Raw genomic sequence first — 21,619 nt, 5'->3', positions numbered from 1 at the left:
ATTAAGCTTATTTTCCGGTGTTTAAATTCCGAATTTTTTGAGATTAAATTATCTCCCTGTGTGGAACTCTCGTGTAAAGAAGATTAAGAAGAATGATTGGAGAAAGCAGATGTCAACAAGATGGATAGTTTGAAATGTAGTTTTGGTGAAAATTGTAAAGAGAAAGCAGATTATATACTCCAAGACTGTAAGAAAGAAACTTCAGCACACTTGAGATTTTTTAAATGTACCTCTGAGTCAGATTTTGCACACATACCAGAACCATTGTTAATTCTTAACCGTGCTGGTGTGCATGGGCTGAGGCTGTCGAAGTTCAGCGGGCGTATATGTGCTAAACACAGGCAAGAATTTGGGATTCAATGGAAAAGAAAAAGGAGAACATGCTGTCATCCACTACATGACAAATCTCAATCTGGCACAGTCGCGAGGGGAATTATATTCATTCAAAGCCGAGAGATATGGATGAAGCTGAGCACACATGTTCCCACTGGTTCTGGTAAGAAAACCCTCGCCTTAACGTAATGGCATATTTCTTAACATACCAAAAATATTTATATAACAGTCCAATTATGTATATCAGTAAATATTGCTAGGACCTACTACATGTATCAATAGATATCAATATCTAATCAGTTTAAAACTACACCCCCCCCCCCATTTGATTAGATATATATGCCATTCTATGGAAAAGATGTATATGCACAGTACATTTTTTATAGTGTCAAAGTGTTTTAAATTTGAAATTTACTTGTTGAAATACTCACACATATTTGAAAACAATTTTTTTTATTCAAGGAATGAATTAGTGCTGTTTTAAACCCATGCTTGATCTCAATTTTCTTATCTGTTGTCATTGATAAATTATTGTTTTGAAAATGAACAAAAACTCTGTTAAAGAACAGCAAATGAACCAATGTTTTAAGGGAAATTAATGCATCGATACATCAGAATAATGTTTGCAATTTTACCATAAATGGGTGTTTGCAGAAGATGTATTGAGAAGCATAAAAACTGTTTCAAGAATAATGCAGATATGGAGGAGGTGTTGAAAGGTGTTTCTTACACAATTGATTGACTGAATTATTATGATGTATTCAACTCATAAAACTTTGTTGCACATTATATATGAAACAGAAAATATAAATACAAAGGGGTTGAGGAGTACTACATGTAAGAACAAATGTTGTCTGATATTTTCATACCAAAGATATTGAAAGGGGGGGTATGCCAGACCTGCTTCTCTCACTGAAGCATTTAAGAGAATAAGACAGATTGACGCATAAAAAGGTTTAAAAAATCAATGGGTATTTCAAAGGGTTAATGTATTTTTATCATTAAGATAGCTCTTAGTTTGTATTCATGCTGAAAACTTGTTTAGCTGGACAACATTAGAATAACTGATAATAACAATATCTTTTGGATCAAAATCTTTTTGAAATCGTCTACACTTTGTATTTAGTTATATCATAATATGTCAATAGAGTTAATTCAACTAATCAACACTTGGGATATCCAATTGATATTTGTATATGTACATTAGATATGGTGTATGAAAATCAGAAATAAGATTTATATAGATTACATATACTGTTATATTAGATTATATTATATACATTTCATGTACTTTTTTGTAGAAATATGCTGTTTATTAGAGGGAACTACAGATTCTGAAGCAATGGAAGCTGATGGATCTTTTTCTCACCCAAGAGGTATAACATAGAAAAAAAAAATTATATCTTACAATTTAATAGAGTCATTTGTATTGTCTAGTGTTGTGGCTGTTTTGTTGCTGATCATCATTTTGAATGAATAATACATTGGTTAAGTGAGCTTTTTTGTTCTTTCAGAGGACCAAGAGAATGAAAGGCAACTGTTTGTGCCTGAAGACAGTATGGAAATATCAGGTAATGTGATATCAAGTGCATAATGCTCTGTTATATATTATATATATTATGATATAGCACATACCTGAAAAATATTTCTTATTTGGGGGAGGAGGGGGGGGGGGGGGTTGATCCCAAATCATTTAGAAAAAAACATTGTGTATCATGTTCACATGCAACATGTACAGGTGTAGATGTGCAGCAATTCTGAAGCAATGGACGCTGATGGATCTTTTTCTCACCCAAGAGTTATAACATAGAAAAAAAAATTATATCTTTCAATTTAATAGAGTCATTTGTATTGTCTAGTGTTGTGGCTGTTTTGTTGCTGATCATCATACTGAATGAATAATACATTGGTTAAGTGAGCTTTTTTTGTTCTTTCAGAGGACCAAGAGAATGAAAGGCAACTGTTTGTGCCTGAAGACAGTATGGAAATATCAGGTAATGTGATATCAAGTGCATAATGCTCTGTTGTATATTATATATATTATGATATAGCACATACCTGAAAAATATTTCTTATTTGGGGGAGGAGGGGGGGGGGGGGTTGATCCCAACCCATTTAGAAAAAAACATTTAGTATCATGTTCACATCCAACATGTACAGGTGTAGATGTGCAGTTATGAATTACATGTAGAATATAAATCTCAAGATTTCAATACAAAGACCTATCACAAATTGGTCCTTGTGAAGTATGACTTGTACAAACTGAAAAGACAAAGTTTAATTTGCTATTTTGGATATATACATACAGATTTCAATTTTATTTTTAGACACGGATAGAAGAATTGATGCTCCAGAAATTACCAAAAGCGATAGTGAACCATGCTCTCAGACAACGGATTCAGGTACGACAAATACATGTGCCCATCAGATAAAAATATTCTGATTATATGAAGTTAAAATTATATTAATTCCCAGATAGCAATATTGTGAATTTTTAAGAACCACTTTGTCTGCAAGCTTTCTCATATACAGAAGTGTATTAGGAAGTAAATCTTGCACTCATTATCTTTCAATTGAGAACCCTTTGCCTGATAAATATAAAACTTTGTGCTGCGATTGATTCTGATGACTACAGTTACAGTCCATGAAGCGTTCTACGTTTCCACTTGAATGGTTAGCGAACTCTGAATGGAATTCGCAATGAGCGAACGCAAAACGCAATTGAAGCAAAAGCACAAAGTGAATGGTGAACTCATGATGAATTTTATGTAAACGATTTATTCGGAGTGCCTTGGGAGCTTACTCTTTCATTGTATTTCATCAATAATCAGGATGAAAAATAACAAATAAGAAATACAGCACTTAGTCATTCACTGTTAACTTACACTGTTAAAAGAAAAAAAGAAAAACATGCAATGTTATTATGGTATTCTTTAAGTCATGAACAAAACATAAAAAAACCCTTTTTTGAATTTACGGACGCGCAAGATTGTGTACTTTAAATTCTACAAATTAAATGCTGATTCAAATGACTTTTCTGATGAAAAATGTAAGTTTCCTTCCACCATTATATCACACCCTCTTTCCTCATTTTCATATCCCAGTGTACTTTTTAACATTGCTGTATATTACTTATATTTACGTTTGAAAAAGACAAATCGTTCAGAACTGTTAAAATTATCGATGTTTACAATAATTTAATTCTTCAGTTGTTTTATTTGGCGAGAAAATCTAAATAATTATGTAAGAGCATTTTACCTACTTTAAGTGTTAGTGCAACATGTCCCCCCCCCCCCCCCCGATATTTCCACTGAATTTCATTTCAACCAAATTCCATCAAACAGATTAAAGACAAGTGAAGACTCTTTAAGTTGACAAAATATAATATTAATTGATGCGTTTCTTGGGCAGTTATGCTGATTTTAGTGCAAATAGGTCAATTTTGGTAAAATTTCAGTATTTTCATGAAGTTAAGGCCCTCATTTCTCTGTGTATTGTGTTTTGAAATTTAAATTCATATCATTTAGAATTACTATGGGTTTTCACAATGTGAAGAAATTAGTTTCATTCAATTGCAGTGTGTAATATTTCCAATAAATTAAAAAGAATTGCATACTGTCTGATTTCTCAAAAGTTCTATAAATAGAACAAGGGAAAACCCAAGTGCCATCCGTTTCCATGGTTACTGATGTAATGAAATCAAAATCCTTCTCATCATAATCAAGTTAGGTTATCATGAGTATTTGTGCCAAGTCTCATGAAATTTCGATATACTTCCATTGATAGCCATTTGCATGGTTCTACCGTAGAATAGAATAAACATCTTCTGGGTGTTTAGTCTTTGTGTATCTTTTTATTTCCATATATTTTCAAATTATATATACAGTTAATTTCATAATCTACGCTACTGGAGGGTTTATGTCTCTGAAGCTGCTATAGGGGAAACCGAGGACTCTGTATGATACCCATATGATGATATCTCCTGTGGCAGTAAGGCATTTTGAAAATAAATGATTATATGTACGTCAGGATTAAGTACAAAAATTCAAGGATAAAAATATCCATCATATCATATTTGTTTAAATAAGTCTATTCAGTCACACACGTGTACACCCCTCGCAGATGCCATTAAGATTGGAGTGGGGTAAAATATTTGTTATAGTTATTGGTCTGGGACAATAAATTTAAAAGAACTTGCTGAATGCATGCTTTAATTTGATTTTCTTGTCGGTTGCCCGTTTACTTTTTGGGCACATAAATGCAAGAAATTGATGACGTCGCGCTAACATAGTGTAACATCGCGATGAAAATGCAACATTATGTAAAAATTTCAAATCGTTAAAGTTTTTTCGCGAAAAATTGGCTGATAATACATATTGAATTTTGGAATTGATTGATTTTTAATTATATTCGCAATCATTGTGCTGAGTAAAAAAAAAAATTCGTCCGATTTCCAATATGGTTTTGGAATGCGGTTCCTGGCGAAAATATTAATGTTGCTATATATTTCCTTGTTAATCCTTCATCTTTTGATAATTGATGATCATATGAACAACCATAAGAAAGAAACTAATTCTAATGTTTTCGAAACATATATTTGTGAATGTCTTATATAGTCACAAAGACAGAGTACTCAAATAAGGAATCATTCTTTGAGTATTATGAGGTGATAATTTTGGTCAGGGTGTGATCAAATCCAATAGGGCTTTATGATAGATTTGATCACGCCCCGACATAAATTATCACCTCATGATATTCAAAGAATAATTCCTTATTACTTATATTTATATAATATCAAACCATCGTATAATTAAATATTTAAATACAAATAGGCAAACCCCGTTTGCGCCTCAATTTGGCTTCATTTGAAGTTATGGGTTATATACTTAATTCTCTGACCTAATTTATGGGCGGCGCCATATTACGATCACGTGATTTACCGCCATTACGGTGCTGACAACGGTAAACAAGTGTCATATTTACTACGTCGACTTTGTCTCGTTTTGTGTGTGGAACATCATTGTGATGGATAAAAAGAATTGTAAATATATATTTATACCTCATTTAATTCACGTTCTGTTTGTTTTTGGTCTTTCTGTGTTTGTTATTTTGTTTATTACACAGTAAAACTTGGATCCGTACCTGCCCACCTCGCACATTTAACGTAAATTTGTTTTATTTACATCCCTCAATTCTCAGACTTGAATGAAAGTTACGCATTGAGTCGAGAATTTGAGTATATAATTGGATGGTTTATACAAACAATCAAATCCCGTAATGTGAAGTGTGATTATCTGAAGAGAATGCTGGTGGATCTCCAATTTCTTATGCAGATCAAAATTTTTGCATGCATTAAAAATTTAGTTATCAATGTTTTTGTATTTTTTCAACCAGCAACTCCTCATAATAAGTTGCTTTTAATTGTTAGTTTTCCTTTCGCCAAAAAGTTATGCATAATGAACAAAATTGAAATAAATAACAATATTTAAAAATTGCAGATCCATCAAATGAATCTGACCCAGGTTGGAAAACAAATGATCCGAAAAGCTGGCCTCATATTTTATATGAAGATTTAGTAGACTACTTGATACTTTCAAAAGCTTATGATGGTAAAGAAATGAAGTCATTTAGATCTCTTTGGGGACAAAATTATGTCAACTCCAGGTGGCTAGGAGATATTCAAAGTATAAATGTTGGACAAAATGTTTTCCTGAAAGCAAAAGTATCTCCATCCCAGCCTGGAGTCGGACGTGCAGATTATCATGCATGGATTTTAATTGCATCCGATGGAGAAGATAGCTACAAGATTGAGAATGCTAGTTGCACATGCCCAGCAGGTTTAGGAAGAGAATGCAGCCATATTTCAGCCATTGGATATGCTGTTGTCATGGCATGGAATCAAGGATTCGCAGGAAAATCTGTTACAGATTTCCTAGTGTCTTGGGGCAAGGGAGCAACATCCTCTGCAGTTGACCATCAGGCGGAGCTCAAAGAAATTGATTTTTCACGGCCAAATAAAAACAAACCGATAAATACAGATAACATTATTGTGAGATGTAAACCTCAAAAAGAATTTAGATTTAAGAAATTAGAATCACACAATGAATTGGTTGAGTTTTCACATTCATCATGCCTTTCAAAAATTTTTCAGTGCAAGGGCACAATTATAAATAAGATTTTGTTATCTGAGCCCTGTCAGTTAAGCACATCTGCAGGAAAAACAACTAACCCAAAAGATGTGCATCATGGGAATCATGAGCTTGATTATTCAAATCCAATCAATATTGCTGATATTCAGTGTCAGCCTTGTAGAGATTTTTATAGAAAATATGTTCATCTGTCTGAAAACAAAATTGATGAAGTCTGTCTCAATACTACGGAACAAAATTCTGACTTGTGGTTTGATAGTCGCAAGGTTAGAATTCCAGCATCTGTGGCTAACAAAGTACCAAAAACAAGCAAAGCAAATCCACAAAATTTTGTTACAAACCATTTATATCCTAGATTCAAGGGCAACAATGCAACACAACATGGAAAAGTATCAGAACCAATAGCCAAAGAAATCTTTGAAAAGAAATTTGATTTGGAAGTTAAAAATTGTGGTTCTGTTATAAATAAAGATGAACCTTTTCTGTCTGCAAGTCCTGATGGCACAATTGATGATGATATGCTTTTAGAAATAAAATGTCCAGTAAAATCAATTGATGAACTTTTAAACAACAAAAGTTATGACATTTGTAAAGAAAATGATACTATCACTGTTAATAAGTCAGGCAGAAATGGATATTATACACAAATACAAATGCAACTTTTCTGTACAAGAAAATCAATGTGCAAATATTTTACATGGTTTGCAAAAAATGGGGATTCAGTGTGCATTGATGTACAATATAACAAAACTTTTGTTTCCAATATTTTACCTTGAATCAGAGCATTTTATTTCAATCATCTACTTGTTAGAATTGTTGATGATTTTTCACAAGGCAGATTTTTATGAAAAATTGTGTTCAACTTTGTGAAAACAAAAATAAACAGTCTTTACACTTGTACATAATTTCTTGTTATCTTCAGAAAAGAGCAATGAAGTAGCAAAAAAGTACAATGTAAAAATTCTACACTATGCATGAGCACCTCTAATCTTTAATAAGCTGAGGTCTCAAATTACAAAGAGCACCCACTACCTTCACTACTTTGTTCATTTTTTTGACTGACTTTATCGAGATAATGCTGTTCAAAATTCTGTAAGATTTCATTCTACGAATCGCCCTTTCAACATGAATGCGCACTGATGCTATTCTACGTGATTGGATAACTTCTTTTTCACTAAGCTGCTTTCTACCTCGTAAAAATGAAGGAATGTTAAGCCCAACATGTAAACTGAATAGTTCTTCACCTATTTTGAATCCCCTGTCAGCCATAACTTCATCATTTGGATTCAAATAGTTGTAAAACCCTGATTTTTTAGTGATAAACCTATCACTTGCTCTGCCCCCATAACACTTTGACAAAAACATGATGTAACCATTTGGTGCAATACAAAGAAGAAATTTTAATGTGTTGTGCGACTTGTAACTGCTGTAAGTTGCAGTCCTGGCTTTCAGGGACAATGGCCTCTGAAGGTACACTTCTGTACAATCGATGATACATGTAGTTTTAGGATATGTGTTCCTAAAAGAAGTAGGTAGAGATCTTTGAATTGTGTCCTTTGGCAACCACATTATCAAATCTTTCAACTGAACAGCTAGGATATTTATCCATGAATTAAAAATTCTACTAGCAAGCTGATGGGAAATTCCGAATCTTTTCCCCAAGTCTTGGAACTGTAACCCTAAACGTAATCTAACTAACGTTAACATAACTTGTTCATCGATGGACAATAAATAAGGTAATTCATTGCCATGTACCCTCATTATATCTACTAAAGTAGAGTATACTGTCAGTGACTACCCTGTATAAAACACTGAATCTTTCTCTGTCAAAATTTTGAAAGATGGAAGTTCACGTGTTGTTTGAGTACCTACAGTATTAGATGTTAATTGTAGACAATATAAGTGGTCATGCAATGAATCAATTGTTTGAGTTGTTGCATCTGATTTTGGTCGATAGGTAACACAAGACACACCACACTGATGAACAATAACAGGTGGTGTCTGGGTAGAAGCTGTTGCTGCTGAGGGAGTATTGATTTCCATGTCTGTGGCTTTTGCTGCTTCATCTCCTCCTATGCATATAAGGCCACTTTCTTCATCCTGCTCCTGCTCATCCTCCTGATTAGACACGTCCCTTACCAGTTTTCTCCTACCTTGCTTTATCTATTTAAAAATCATACATAGTAATATATCATACATATCTGAACACATATTGTTTTTACATACCCGAGGATGATCCTGCATCCATAGTTAACTTCAATCATGTCCCACACAGTCATTGTACCCCGCCAGCAGGCAATCACTGGTGAAAGTATGACCACTCAAAATAGTTTCATGTAAGTTCAAACTGCTATTTAATTTGACAGTTTGAAAATACTAAACTATTCTAATAATAGTCATAGTAATATGTGAATCACATTAACTGCAAGTATCTCATTCTGAAAGTAGATTAAACAAAATTCAAACTAAAATTTGACAAACATGTAATTTTTTTCACCCTAACCTCTTTGTGATATCCCATATGTAATTGTGGGTCAGGGTTCAGTTTGGTTGGACACCCATCAAGGAAATGAATTGAACAAACCTGTTAGCATTAAAAGATAAAATTATAATTAACCCTGATGAAAACTGTGAAGATGCACAGTCATATATTTATACATAAACATGTATGTTAATGAATACCTTATACGTCTACATATATAATAAAAGAACACATGTTGTATTTATACATGTGTATACATGTACATGTGTAGATATATATGGTCAGCCTATATTGCATATTCAGCTGTTATCATCGACGATGTCATTCAGATATGAAATTAATAAGATCAATTCAAAAATTAAAAGACGATAACTGATAAATTGCGACATAATAGATATTCTTGGTCCTTTTTTCCAGGTTGATAATCCTTTCTATTGATAGCTTTGAGCCATCGCAATCTGGTATCTACTTGCGCTGGAATGCAAAACATCCTGAAAGGCGCTTGGCAAGGACAATCTTCGTGTCTTTTCCCGTGATCAGAGCATTCCTCCATCTTCCATCTATACAACTTTCTCTGATTATTGGTACAGTTGAAGACAACACAATGTCTCCCACCTCCTTTTTCGTACGGCATCGTATCAATCGAATGTAGACTGTTAGCACCGTAATGGCGGTCGACGATAGCGCCACCTTCCATCTAAGGGCGATAACTGCGTTAATCTTACGTACTGGAATTATGCATAGTACAAAATCGAAACGTAGTGTTATCACAGGCAAAGACACTGGAAAATGTAAATATTACTCTATCTGGTATACAAAATTTTCTACATAACACTGATATAACTTTTTATATAAGGCAGTCATTATTTAGTTTTAGATATCAATATCGTGCCACATCACCCACATGATGACAGTTGGGCTATACCTGTGACATGTTTTCTTGTTTCGTCAATTGCCAAGTCTAGGACCATCTTCAAAGAAGATACTTGGAATTCAGTGGCGTCATCTATAGAAGCGGTCCAAAGAACATTTGCAAAGTCATCAGTGTGGACAAAAGAAGAATGATTCTTGCAAGCAAGGTGTACCCATCTAAGACAAATGGTGCATGATGGCCAACAAATAGGCAGAGCCCCGAAACTAGTGTGCATTTACCTTTTGGAATACAGGAACAATGTGAACATTTACAAAGTAGGAAACCACCTAAGAAGATTCATCAAACAGGACTTTATTTTCATATGGACTTTCGCGAGCATTTGAAAAGAACTTTTTTATTAATGTTATCTTTTTTCTGTTCAGTTTTTCTTGAGATATAACTTCTTCTTCAAGACAAATTCTCATAACTGCATCCAAGGATGCTTATCTAATGCTATTCCTCTTAGGGATGCAGAGAGAATTCATAATAAGGCTGAATATCCTCTTTACACAAGCTGTGCTTGATTGAATAATTGAGGCTAAATGGACAAGCCCTCCACGGAAGGTTATGGTTTGGCCAGGAATGCCAAAGATTTTTTTCTTGTAACAGTAACTGGAGAGCCTAAAATGATTGAACCTGGTTTCAATGAAATTGTCTTTTTCTGAAAAATATTTTTTGAATATTATTATATTTTAAATGAATAATTATGTAATTAAATAAATGTTAATTTCAAGTTTGTACCACCCTTTAAATTTATAAAATTGGGTCTAATTCATCAATCAAAAAACTACTTGTTAAGATTCTACCATTCATTAATTCATTCAAAAATATAAATATATTATATATTTTAATATAGTATATTAAAAAAACCGAGACTCTTGATGCTAAAGCAACAAAAAGGTCTTTCGCTCCAAATGTATTAATCTTTTTAAAAAAGCATTTCTCCTGTAAAAATTAAAAGGTTATAATAGATGCTGTGATGGACGTTTTAAGTAACTATTTCTATTTGAAACAAAACAGTCATTTTTGAGTACTCTCTCTGATGACCATAAGTTACGCTGGATCAAACAGAACATGGTAAACATATCTTTATACATTGTTCTGTCTTTTCTCAAAGTTTAGATTTTCAAGTTCTTGTCAGTTACGAGAAAGGTTTTTTGTGTAGGGACTATACCATTTTTTGCAGAATATTCCTTGAAAATGGCTCGATATACTAAGTTTTTATGCAAAACAGACAGATTATTTTTCTAAAAACATGGGATTGCACACCACAAGCATCAAGCATGGCTATGATTTTATTTAGCAACTCAATGTTTATATTTTAAACCACTCTACACGTGGTTGAACACGAACGATAATTCTGTTCTGAATATTATCGTTTAATATAGATTTACTTGGAAAGTAAAAGAGTTCGAGGAATGAGGCCATCTCGTTTTTTAAATAAAATCGATCTTTTTGGAAACAAAAATAATTTGTTTATATGCGCCTTCCGGGATGCATAACATTTCGATCTTTTTCTAAACACCCATGCGGAAAATCGACACATAGAATTTTTTAAACGAATGTAATATAGTGAGAAAAAAAACATGTCTGAGTACTAGCTCCGGTGGTAAACACGATGCGCGTTTTCTTCAGAAAACGCGATGAACGAAAAATGAGTCCCATTTGGTAGGTAAAACAGGTATACCATTTGGACATTTAACCACCAAATGGGACTTAAACCACCAAACGGGGGGTTGTACCCAACCTGTTGAAAGAATGTTCAAGGTATCCCCATTATCTTTCACAGATGGTGCTGCCTTACTTCGCATGTACATCGAACACGTGTGTGACTGTCGTTCGTACACTGTGGATATTGTCTGCATGTTATTGTAGACCTAGGTCAGACTACATCCAACACAGTAGAAAAGTTACTGTAAATCCAGAAAGTAACAACATACCCTCGTTTTGATAAGTTTCTCAAGTCCTTGTTGTCACTGCACGATCTACTGCAGTGTCTTGTTTGCGCATGTGCGATGTTATAACAATACGACGGGAAAACGCTTCACAATGTTTGAAGGTTTTTGAAATATGTGTACCTTGATTTCAGTCTGTTTTGTTTCGTTTTTCATTGGATATTCCTTACCAGTGGTTCGGTTGCCATATTATTTTTGTTCAAACGCGTTTCAACAAACTTTCCACCCAGTGTAACTTTCGGGTTAATGGAATACCTGAATGTGATGAAGCATGAACAATGCTCTCAACGTTATATAGGGGGTGAGTAGCGATGGCCCAAACAATAAAAATCGACAACTAATATGGCGGTAGTCAGAGATAAAAGGAACATAATGTGTATTTATGAATTCATGTAAGCTTTAAAAGTGACCTGAATTTATACAAGCATTTGGACACCATTTTTGTTTCGATCGCTCCTCAACTGCTGAGCTTTATTTACGGGTCGAGAAAGCTACGGTCGGCTGGTTTATGATCATGGCATTAAGGCTGCACAGACTACAAAATACATACACTACACAATGTAGTTGATTTTAATTTAAAAGATACAAAAAAATAATGATACTAGAGAAAACAGCTCTGAAAGTTTTCATCGTTTTGGCCTAAACAAGGATTCCTATCGCTGCGAAGTTCTCTTCGAACAGTCTAGTTGTGATTTCTATGTCAACTTACCATCTACATGTATACAGATGTGTTCTCCTAAAGACATTTTAAATAAAGACACTTGCAAACTTAAGTCATCCAACTATATACCTAAACTTTGTCGTCTTCCCTCCTAACGAACTTTGGACAATCTTCTGGGGCTTGTTTCTTAGATGGCACTATGGAAACATGCCGGCCTTCAACTGCCTCCGATGTTGGGGGCTGAGCATGGCCTTGTTCATCTCTTCTAATTTGTCCTTTAATACATTAAATCGCTCATTCAGCCATAGCTGTCTTCGGACAATGAATTGTTGAAAGTCTCCATGTTCATCGACGGATTCTTCTGGAGAGAGGTAGTCTGGTGGCAATACTTAAAGTGTAGGAGATTTTTGTTGCATGCATTTGTTACTAATACTCGGCACAATATTCAACAATAATAGACCTCAAAATACAATATTCTATTTTCTAGAGAATTTTTAAAATATCAGTCTGGTTCCAGATAGCCCCTTATTTATCAAATTTTTAAACATTTCTGTTTTAAAATTCTTATGAAAGTAAAAGACAAAATCATCATGAATGAAGTTTGTATGATTTTTATTGGAATTGACATAAATATGAAACTTAAATATAAAAAAATTCTTTTAAGGCAAACTACTGGACAAAATCCAACAAAAATCTGAAAATATAAACAGTATTCGTTGGTTAATAGGATGAAAAATAGAAATTGAATGAAATTGAGAAATTAAAGAAAATACTGAATTATTGCAAAAATCTTGGTATGAAAGATCTGTTTGAGAGTTGTCTTTCTTTATTTTACATGGTCTCAAATATCTTGGGACCATTTTTTAATTAATAAAAATTCACGAAGAAAAATTAAAAAAAAAAAAAGGAACAAATCTATGCTAAATATGTATATATAAGATTTGTAGTGCTTATGATAATATTTGAAGATGAAAAGTTATATTTTTGATGAACGCATTACATGTATATATATCTAACTATTCAAAACAAAATATAAGTAGTGAAATTGCCTTTCACTTTTTTATATACAATAGCAATTATAAACAACAACCATACGCATATTTATACATACATTAGATGTCCATAGTGATACACATGTACGTGCAGATTAACATGTGAATTTTAGTATTTCATTAAGGAGCACGGTCACTATTTGGTTAAAATTTATTCCTGATTTTAATACTTCATTATAATACAATAAAATTCTGAATAAAAGTGAACTTTTCAAATAAGGGGTATGTTCCATAAGTTTCCATAAGTTTGTACATAAAAAAGTACCTACAACATTATAAAACAAAACATTAAAACTATTCTCTCTAATATTGACTATGAGATGTTTAAGATACCATGTTTTCTCATATAACTATTAAATATATTGGGATTCCCGGTCCTATCTTGTAAATGTTGAGACTGATTTTAAAAGGCATAAGTCTTAAAACTAGGAGTGGGTAATTAGAACATTCACAATTATCTACAACTTTCCTTAGTTTCCTTTTTTCTGCCCTGTAGCACTCCTATCGATAATAAAACATTAAACTTTGTTTCAAAATATTATCACTCTCATTCTGATTTATCTGATGAAACATCTCTCATAACATCTACATGTGTCTCACCCTTCTATCACACCACCCTCAATCCCACCCACAAAACTTTTATCAGTATTAAACTACAAAATAAAATGTTCCCCATTGTATTATCTCTATGCATGGTAATATTTGATTTGTTCGTAAGTTCTTCATGATATCGGGCAACAACACCCTATTCAATAGTTACTGTTCGATGGCAGATTTTCAACATGAATATCAAACACATCTAAAACAGATTGAATAATTAGCGCAATATGCACTCATCCTTTGTTGCGACTTCTAAATGTATAATACTAGTTTCTTATTTTAAAATTGTAAAAATTCACGTTCCCACTGTCTCAAATTGTTATAAAATTATCTAGAATAAGTAAAAAAGTTTTGAAATATATGATCAAACACCCCTGGGCTTCATTGGCGGGGTATAATATTCCAAAAATATACCTACTTTCCTACTTACATACATCTTTGAAAAAAATCTTAATAAAGCATGATTATGATGTACATGAAGCCGTAACCCAGAATTGTGAATTTCGTGTCTTTTGCTGCCTCATCTTTTCGGGCTCTTCCTACTGGGTTCCAAAAGACTTTGTTGCAATTGCGAATCAATGAACATACCCATTTTCACATATAAGTTTATGAAGATCTCTCTCAAAGAAAACTTTTTTGCTGGCTTCAATCCTTTCTATCTTTTTGTCCTAAAAGACATTCCCCTCAATTGATCTATACGGATTTTGTCTGACATTCTTTGCAGCGCAGTATGTACTTTATACATAAAAATTGCCCACCTAAGGTTTAAAAAGTTCCAAAAGTTTCTTAGCATGGATGAAGTTCAAGGCTTTCGCACAAAGAATACTTATCAATTTGTGGAATCTGGATTTGTAGGAAAGGTTGTCCTGTTTGGTTAGAAGCTGTCCACAACGAATTCAGGAAATAGTCCTCTGTGATTTTGAGAAACTTATCCAACGTTTTGACAGCTTTGATGACAACTTCTATATAACTTTTGTCATATCTTTTTATGGATCCTGGACAATTTGGAGGAACATGATTTAATAATTTCCAGCAGAATGTCTTCACTCAATTCACATGTCAGAATGTTAGTACATTCACTAATAATCGGAAATTTCGAAGAATTTTACCAGCACTCTTGATTGCTATTTTCTTTCTGTTCTCGTTCTTCTAATCTTTAACTTTGGTTTACAGAAAAGTTGACGTCTTTGTTGTAGTTGTTGGGACACTCATCACTTTTGGTCCGATTTTCTGTCTTTTGATTGCTGAGGAATCGTTAACATTACGCATTATTTTTCTTGCTTCTGAATGAAACACTAAAAAAGGTTATTTATTTTATTATCTATGTACTTGTACAGTGTTAAACAATGTTTGAAATATTGGTTAAACAAATATGGTTAAGTAATTAAGTATACTTATTCGTTAAAGTGACATGTACATTATTAAGGTCTTCCGTTTCCAACGGAAGACCTTATTGTTATTCTTCGGTTTCTTTTTCCCTATTATTAAGGTCTTCCGTTTCCAACGGAAGACCTTCTTGTTATTCTTCGGTTTCTTTTTCCCTATTATTAGGGTCTTCCGTTTTCCAACGGAAGACCCTTTTGTTTTTCTTCGGTTTCTTTTTATTATTATTATACTTTTTCTTTTTTTTCTGACTCCTTTTTTGCTTCATAACTCAAAAAGTTTTCAATCGATTTCGATGAAACTTCCAGAGATTTTAGCAAGTAATCGTCCCTCAAAGATGTTAAAGTTTTGAAGACAACGTCACTTCCGTTTTGACGTTACGTCATTTTTAAAAATTTTAAAAAGTCATTTTGTCCGGGACTTTTCTCAAAAACGCTTTAAGATAGAGGCTTGAAATTTTCAATGGTTATGATTTGGTCGATTTAAGTCTGTAATGAAGCTATATAATAGAAATCCGTTACTTTCGGTCGAAACTGGAAGCGAATCAAATTGTTCGAAAAATTGAATTTTTTGATCAAACAAAAAACGTATACGTATTTTGCAGACCTTTTTAAGCTGAATCTAATGCTGGAAACCGTTTAAAATTCGGAGAATGCATTACAGAGATATCGGGGTTTAAAAACTGATTTTTCCGGAAATTTTGATGCCGCGTTCTTGGTTTCAAAAATAGTGCAAAATTCACACTGAAAGTAACTTCTACTGTAACAATTCGTACTGATCATAAAACTTTATTAAAAACATAAAATTATATGCATATTGTATAGTTTGCAAAGCTAAATACAAAACTGAAATTCGTTTTAAAATCGGATACTGCATTGCAGATATATCGGGGTTTAAATATTGATTTTTCCGGAAATGTTGATTCCTCGTTATTGATTTAAAAAATAGTGCAAAATTGACACATAAAGTAACTCCTGCTGAAAAGATTTCGTACAGGTCATAAAACCGAACTCCTTTTTTATATAGTTAATCAGAGTGTTTATTGATACAATTTCGTTTATTCGGTCGATAATTAGGTTGTTAGTTTTTATTAGTCTTATTAGTTTTAATCGAAATTATTATCGTACGATTCACCATGTCAACTCGCCATGTTTTGACTGCGAACAACAGCTGATAGCGGTGTGTCAGAAGAATGGCTTGCAAGACCGCGATAGTGGAAATTTCAGCTCAACTAACGTATGACAGATTATAAAGGTATGTTTCAATACAGAATATGTCGTATTGACTTTTTCTTTTCAAAGTGTTTGTGCACTTTTCAATCTAATCCGACATTCCTCTGACTCTAAACTCCGCTTTTGACGTGCGTAACAATATAAAAGCGGGCATTTGAGTCAGAGAAATCTCGGGATATTATCTGTTCAATGTATTTTCATGTGTATGTTTTGCTCACTACTCTTTTAAATTTCTATTTATTATTATGTATATATATGTCTTATTTTGTATTGAACAACACACCACACACTGTAAAACAGTGCAATTAAAAGGGGTGGGGGTCCAAAGGCACACAAGAGTAGAATGTTGTAATTAGAGTGCATGTTTGCATGATGATAAATTTACCCTAAATATTTGAATATAGCAGATCTTTACTATATCACCTCCACTTAATTAATGAATTAAAGAACTCAGACAGGCTTGTGCTTAATTAAATAAATATATTTGACATGGTAAATATTCAGTCTAATTAAAATTAGAACTTTTGTCTGGCTCGCCGTTATATATGATTATCGCCTGTGAAAGAGCATGTAAAACAGAGTGCAAGATGAAAAGAACTTTAAGTTCAGATTTTAGGTTAATGTTCCCTGATATCTTTAAAACATTCTTCTCAAGATTTGATTATTTCACAGAACCATTGTAAATTCTTTGAGATTAGTTTATCTTTTATATATATTGAATTTTATTGATTCATTTTAGGTAAACTTTACATGCAGAACACATCTACATTGTAAACAATTTTTACAGTAAGACAAATGTATGTAATAATTTTTACTACATGTGCCTCGATCAGATCTCTCTCTCTCCCTCTCTCTCTCTCTCTCTCTCTCTCATGCTTTTAATCTTGGCAAAGCATCACAGAGCAACATCATTTTGTGCATATCTCTATCTAGGAAAAGAAATCAACAATGCTTTAAATTTCAAAATGAGCATGTATTATCATGCAATCCCTCATTTTTTCATTGTGCAACTAAAATCCAAAGCTTTGTAAAATTGTTTATGGAATTTTATACATACTAAACATAATATTGTTTTTAAAACCTGTCATTAATAAGAAAAGAGAAAAAAATCCTCGCTAAAATTTGCAAAAAAAAACCCCAGTAGAATGCATTTAATAAAAAATGGTATAGCAGAAAATAATACTTTGAGGCTGTTCGGATGAAATACTGTAAGTCGTTTTAATTCCAACGTGTTAAAATTCATGATTTTTACTAAAGTATCAATTGCGATGGTTTTAATTTCACGCTGCTTAAAAATTCAATTGATCAGAATAGAAGCATTTAAATCTCATAATATTTGGTTAAAGTGTTCAAACAAATGCTTCTTAGGAAAATCAACAAATAGGGGGATGGTATACATGTAAGGGTATTTCTAAGTGATGTGATGCTTTTGTCATGATAATATCATGTATATGTATGTAGTTTTGAATAAGGTTTCTTATTTAGGGAGGTTGAACAACAGTTGACCTCTATAAGATTAGGTATAGATGCTTTATTTATGGAGAGTCCTATAAATCTGTGTTAAATAGAAGAAAGTGGAAATGCTGGGTTCACTTAACTGGCCATATTTTTCTTAATCCTTAATGGAATTGGCAAAATGAGGTATACTTTTTCTCAGAATAGCATAAGCTTTGTAAGTTTAAGACAAGATGACTTTTCAGAGAATGTTAGTGTAAGTTTCAAGACTACATGGTATTTTCAGATTTCTCATTTAACTGTAATTTTGAGTGGATTTTGTACCAAAATTGGGAAAATGGATGATTTTGTTGGTTATATATGTCATTACATGATTTATTAGCTACATGTATATACAAGGGAAGTAAATCCCTTTTAAATGTGTAGAATGACCACCACTAGAGTAAATTGGCTTAGAAAGTAGGTATTTTCTATCCTGATGACAATTAATAGGCTTAAGTTAATTACCGAGATAAGAATTAATACTGTAAAAGAGTTTTGATCAATTGAATTATTTAAATTATAAATTTGCAGCAATTTTGCTGTCTGATTTCATGAAATAACATTGAGCAACCTGACTTATATAACTCAATTTTTTTTAAACAGCATATTTTTCTTTCAAATAAAATTCACATGTAGACAAATGCAGTTATCAAAGTATACAATATGTAAAAAAAACTTAAGTTTTTGCTCCTTCCTATCCAAAAGTGATATTTTAGATACTGTATATTTACAGAATTCAAAAAGCCACCCCCTCTTTCCAATTGTCTCCATTACATGTTGGATATGTAAATGTACATTTGACCTTGAAATAACATCTGCTATAATAATTACTCTCGAAACGATCAAGAAACAACATATTTTTACCCTTTTATTGTATATATGCATCAAAAATGTAGGAAAACATGTAAAATTTGAACATTTATCATGGAATTCTCATCCGTCCCCAGGTACCCGGTTGTGTTTGAATTTCATTTTAATTAAGAGCAGACATCACACTTGTAGGTCTTACTATTTTAGCAAAGTTAAAAGGAGACTAGAAACCAGAATAAATAAGAAATTCACTAAATATGATTATAAGCTTACTGTTTCATGAAAACAAGAAATCACATGCATTGCGGCATGTCTTTTTGTGAAAAAAATGTTACATTTCATCCATTTATGAAGAAAAGATTAATTTTCAATATCAGTGATGGTTGACTCAAGGGAATTGCCACAAGTTTCATAATATGAGGTTAAAGTGTTCAAACAAATGCTTCTTAGGAAAATCAACAAATAGGGGGATGGTATACATGTAAGGGTATTTCTAAGTGATGTGATGCTTTTGTCATGATAATATCATGTATATGTATGTAGTTTTGAATAAGGTTTCTTATTTAGGGAGGTTGAACAACAGTTGACCTCTATAAGATTAGGTATAGATGCTTTATTTATGGAGAGCCCTATAAATCTGTGTTAAATAGAAGAAAGTGGAAATGCTGGGTTCACTTAACTGGCCATATTTTTCTTAATCCTCAATGGAATTGGCAAAATGAGGTATACTTTTTCTCAGAATAGCATACGCTTTGTAAGTTTAAGACAAGATGACTTTTCAGAGAATGTTAGTGTAAGTTAAAGGTAGCAAGGGACAGTTTTGGATAAAGTACCCATCAATATTTTTGTAAAATTGAGAGTTGCTGTACTTGAAGGCTTATGAGTGTTGCTAAAATTCATGAAATGATTTTTAATGATTATCATTAGTTAGAGGGATGTCTCTTGTTGAAATTGATATTCAATATGTAGGCCCCATATGTTAGGTACATGAGATTCAGAAGTAAAATGCGAAACCTGCGGCTATGACTGTTGTGTTGACTTTAGACAGTGAAAATGCAAGTTACAGAAGGGAGGGTAAATAACACGAAAAGCAGGTGGATGGGGCATTATAAACTATACACCGGTAAGTTTCTGACATATGATGGTGCAACATGCACATGGTACGGAAGGTCAACCCTTTGCAGGGAATTGGCTGGGGGAGGTCTAAAAAGCTGAAAAATCATGAAAAATTAACAAAATATGGAAAGGTCAAAATCTCATAAAAACCAGTATGTAGAAAATTTTACAGGTTTTGACTAGTAATTTTCTTCAGAAATTGGTGATTGGCCTTATAAAGAGTGAATTAAAGGTATTTGTGCTGAATGGGAACTGAGGAAATTCTAGTTACAGGGTTCCAAAGACACACATCCCCAGGCTACAATGAAATGTATCAAAAAAACTGTCCTGTGCCATCTAATGTCACGTATCTGGATATGTCATACTAATTACACTGCATGGTCAGTGTATTTTTTTTCTTCAGAAATACTATGCATATGTTAATGTAAACACAGCTATTATTAGTACCGGTACATGTATTAACACAGCTTATTGATTTTTTTAATTTCAGCTATTGGTGGCCACATGGTTTTACCTGTTCATTCTTTTCAGCTCTTGAGGTTAACCTGTCACCTCTACCCACATGCATATTCCTTAATGTGTTCTACAGACTATTTACCAGTAATTCAAATTAAATTGGATAATTCATGAACAGTTACTGTAATGGAACTTTAAGAAAGCATCATGCCTTGTTGTGGTTTGTGTTTGATAAGAAATTATAACAAACAAAATTATGGCTGTTTAAAGTAATTTAGAATTGTTAGCTGTGAAAATTTGTTTTTCAATAAAAGTATGCAATTATGTTTCCTTTATTTTGTTTTTAGCTCACCAGAGCCAAAGGCTCAAGTAAGCTTTTCTGATCACAATTTGTCGTTGTCGTTGTTGTAAACTTTTCATATTTTCATCTTATTCTCAAGAACCACTGGGCAGATTTCAACCAAATTTGGCACTAAGCACCACTAGGTGAAGGGGATTAAAGTTTGTTCAAATGAAGGGCCATGCCCTCTTTAAAGGGGAGATAATTGAGAATTATTGAAAATTTGTTGGTATTTTTCAAAAATCTTCTTCTCAAAAACTATTCGGCCTGAAAAGCGTAAACTTGTGTGGAGGCATCCTCAGGTAGTGTAGATTCACTTTTGTTCAAATCATGGTCCCCGGGGGTAGGGAGGGGCCACAAGAGGGGGATCAAGTTTTACATAGGATTATATAGAAAAAATCTTCTTCTAAAAAACTATTAGGCCAGAAAAGCTCAAATTAAAGTGGAAACATCCTCAGGTAGTGTAGATTCAAGTTTGTTCAAATCATAGTCCTAGGTGGTATGGTGGGGTCACAATGGGGAAATGGATTTTTACATAGGAATATATAGAGAAAATCTTTAAAAATCTTTTTCTCAGAAACTAATCAGCCAGGAAAGCTGAAACTTATGTGGAAGCATCCTCAGGGAGTGTAGATACAAA

General features: G+C 32.9%; 1 long non-coding RNA gene and 1 pseudogene across 1 annotated transcript; both read left to right on the top strand.

The window, feature by feature from the left end:
• The first annotated feature begins 931 nt into the window (after nt 1-931).
• LOC128175089 (uncharacterized) lies at nt 932-2,776 on the top strand (annotated as a pseudogene).
• Nucleotides 2,777-16,527: 13,751 nt separating this feature from the next.
• On the top strand, nt 16,528-20,965 carry LOC128177703 (uncharacterized). Its single transcript, XR_008242868.1, has 2 exons — nt 16,528-16,782; nt 20,674-20,965. It is a non-coding gene; the product is annotated as an uncharacterized LOC128177703 (long non-coding RNA).
• Nucleotides 20,966-21,619: the final 654 nt, after the last annotated feature.

The sequence above is a fragment of the Crassostrea angulata genome, chromosome 3 (genome assembly GCF_025612915.1).
Source record: "Crassostrea angulata isolate pt1a10 chromosome 3, ASM2561291v2, whole genome shotgun sequence".
Classification (NCBI taxonomy): Eukaryota; Metazoa; Mollusca; class Bivalvia; order Ostreida; family Ostreidae; genus Magallana; species Magallana angulata.
This window is presented reverse-complemented; position numbering and strand designations above follow the sequence as displayed.